Here is a 3861-nt window from a genome sequence, read left to right as displayed (position 1 = left end):
TTTTAATTCGCATCTTCAATACTTATATTGAGTTTTTCCAAAAAGATCACAAACCTTAATCATATTAAGGCCAATTATAAATTGTTTGTAACAAAATAAATCTCCAAAAATATTTGTAAGAACAAATCTCGCTAAAGCCATTTGCCTAATGGCATTCCAACTTCTAAAGTTGTTTAATTCAAAATATATCTCCCAATACTTCCACTAGTTTAAATAAAATCTTTGATAGTCGTACTATCTTATTTTGGGCACCAAACATCTTCTCAAGATATTCTGTAATAAATAGTGGGGAGATGCCTTTGAAATCGGAACTCATCGTTGTCAAAACAACACATATTACGACAAAATAATATTCAAAATACTTCATAAGTTTTAACCGTTCTATAACTAATTTTACTGGAGGATATTATTTCAGTAGGATTATCATCTTAATGATAAATCATTGGAAATACAATTATCAAATTGCATTTAATATATTACTTTTAAGTATGTCACACAAAAGATAGACATATTTAAAAATTTTAAATGAAACTAAATTAAGAAATTTATATTTCTGTTAAAATTATTTAAAATTATGAATAAGTACCTTGGTTGTTAAGTTGTTACTTGTACCTATTCTAAATAAACATGATTAAATTATATCCCATACAATTATAATTCCAAATAATTATTTGGTTGTCAGACAATTATTTAACTGAATTGTATTTTATATTCCTAGGTTGTCTAGGTTCAAGTATAAAATTAATTCTCCTTATACATCATCATATGCATAAATAAATTCTATCTTTGAGTACAAGTTTTCTAGTTGTCAGGTTGCTTCCTATAAACAAGAGATATATTTATTTTTTCAAGCAACCTCCTAACTTTTAGGATTTATCTCTATTGTTAGAGAATTTTTATTAGTACTCATGGATTAAATTTTATACTCCCAAATTGTCTAGGTAAAAATATAAAATTAAATTTCTAATACATCAAATATATATACTGATTATTATCTTGAAAATAAAACTCCTGATTGTGAGGCCGCTCTTTATAATAAAAGACATTAGAAAAATTAATTTCTAAAATTATAGTGTTCAAAACACATTAATCAAATCTGAATTTAATTTTTAATAGACTAATATTTAGCTTTACAAAACTATCAAATCAAATTTGACATTTATATATACACTTATATATATAAAAAAAAACAAACAAAAAATATTTTGCATCTTATTCTTTTTATCGTGACTAAAATCACGATAAAATTTAATGAATAAATAGAACCAAACAAAATATTTGATTATAAATATAACTATTATATTTAAAGAATGATAATTTAATCACAATTAAATAATTAAAATAAATTAACTATTAATTTATTAAAAAACCATCTCAATAGAAATAACTGCCTCACATGCTAAAAAAATTTGAATTAATCCTATTAATTCACAAACTTTTAGAAAATAGAAATAAAATTTAAACACAAAAAACCAAAGCTCTGATACCACTGAAGGATTACTATGTGTTCATAACACGCAGCGAAAGAAATTAAAATAATCCTAAAGATCTATTTTGTGTTTAAATTTTATTCAAATAAATAATATATAGATATAGATTAGATCTAAATACCTGTGTTTACGCTAGTAAAAATCACTTTCTGTTTTGATGATACGAAGGCGCTATGCGTATGCACATCGAAACCAACCTTTGCTGTCAACTCCTTGACCAATGGACATCTGATCTAATTTGAGAGACCTCTTGCAACTCTTTGCACGCCATAAAATTCTTCTCTAAGAATTAAGCTCACATACGTTTATGTGTGTAGAGGTAAAGGAATAAAACTCTTGTGTTTTATTCTCATATGTTTTCTCTGCTCTTGGCATACATATATATAGTATGAGATTTGTTACTGATTTTAAATTTGAATCTAAATTCAAATTTAAATCATATCTTACTATTTTAAACTTGAATCTTTCAAATTTATGAATCATATCATAACTCAATTTAAAACAGAATCAGTTAGGATCTCATCCAAATTTAGAATACAAATTTAGAAATAGAATAACTAATTATTCTCAAATCTCATTCTCAATTGTCATACTATTATTATATTCTTAGTGCTAACAAAGAATATAATAATATTCTATTTGAATTAATATAATTATTTATTTGATCAAATCAAAATATTAATTAAATAATTCTAAAGCAAAGATTAGAACCCTCGTTAGTGTGTGACCTCATAGGTTCAATACTAAGCGGGTAGTAAATTAGTCATACTAAATTTACTAATCAAGGTTAGCGTCTAGCAACACTCCTTAACAACCCGATACTATGAAATAATATATTTTTACTAAGAACCCGAAAAGAACAAAGTATAGTTCCTTCCATCTTTCTAGCTCTTGGTTAACCTTTAGAGTATAGTTTAATTGTCAAACTCTAACTTGTTACCATTATTATAATGAACTGTAAATGACTTAAGAAACTCATTTTTTCATTCATTCAATTTCCTTGGCCAAAGTTTTAGGGGCTAATTTGGTGTGATTTTACTGGGTCTAGGGCCGGGTATGGGTCTCAAAAATAGACCCGGTCATTATTTTGGATCGGGTCCGGACCATGGCTCGGGTCACCCGAACTCGGCCCGGTGGCCCAGTCATCATACACAATTAATATTTTGTGTTATTAGTGATGGATGATGGCTATTCTTATGTGGAATATAAGTATTGTAAACCTTAATATTTTGTGTTATTAGTTGTTATAAGACTATAAGTTAATGTTTTATTTTTAAAATGCATAAGATTTTAGACTAATGCATAATATTGTATTTTGGTATTGATTTAAATATTTGGTGTTATTAGACAATATTAGTATTTGATTATGGATATGCTTTAATTTTAGAAAAGAGTTGGTTCTTGTTATATTTTTCTAAGTGAATTTTACCATGTCAAATAATGGTTGGAGTCTTGAAAATTTGGATATTTTCCAAGATTCTGAAAATCGGTTCGTCGTCCCTCACCTCCATCCAGCCACCTCCTCGTGCCGCCGCCGTCGTCCTTTGAACAGCCACCATCAGCTCGCTCCCTTCCCCTCCATCGCGCAGCAGCCATCGCAACCTTCCTTCCCTTCCAACGCGCAGCCACCGTGGGAACGTCGAAGCGTCCGTCGCGCACCCACGCCACTGCTAGCTCTGTTGGTCACTCGGTTCGAAGGTGCTCCACCACTGCTCGTTGTCTTGGTCACTTGGTGTCTTTGTCTCCCTCTATCTCTGTTGAAGGCGTCTTCAAGCTTCCAGCCTTCCAGGTAATATATTTTTGGATATCATTGTTTGATTAATTGATTGAATAACTGTTGCAGTGTTGCATGTCTCTGTCTCTCTAATGAGTATGGTTGAATAATTTTTTGATTCTGTGAAGCTCTGTTGCATGTCTCTATCTCCCTAATGAGTATGGTTGAATAATTTTTTGATTCTGTGAAGCTTTGTGAACTGAAGTCACTGAAGCCTGTTGCATGTCTCTGATATACTGATATAGTGATACTGAATTACTGATATGTAAGTTACTGATATTTTATTTTTCTTGGAGCTATGAAGTGTGAACTGATTACTGAACTAAACTGAACTGTGAATATGAACGATGCATAGTTTGTTAGCCAATAAAAAAAACCTAACGATAGAAAATAGTTTGTTAGCCAATTGTAGATAGTGTTAGTTAGTAGTCACTAAAAGGTGGATATTCTGTTATTCTGAGCTGTCCACCTCAACAGCTTTACTAGCTCCTCTGCTCTAATGAGTGTGTATATATATACCTACTTCAATGTATGAAAAATGATATGAAGTGATCAATTCTGTTCTGTGAGATCATTCTCTCTCTTTCTCATATTGCG

This window comes from Arachis ipaensis, chromosome B06 (genome assembly GCF_000816755.2).
Source record: "Arachis ipaensis cultivar K30076 chromosome B06, Araip1.1, whole genome shotgun sequence".
NCBI lineage: Eukaryota > Viridiplantae > Streptophyta > Magnoliopsida > Fabales > Fabaceae > Arachis > Arachis ipaensis.
Note: the sequence above shows the minus strand (reverse complement) of the source record.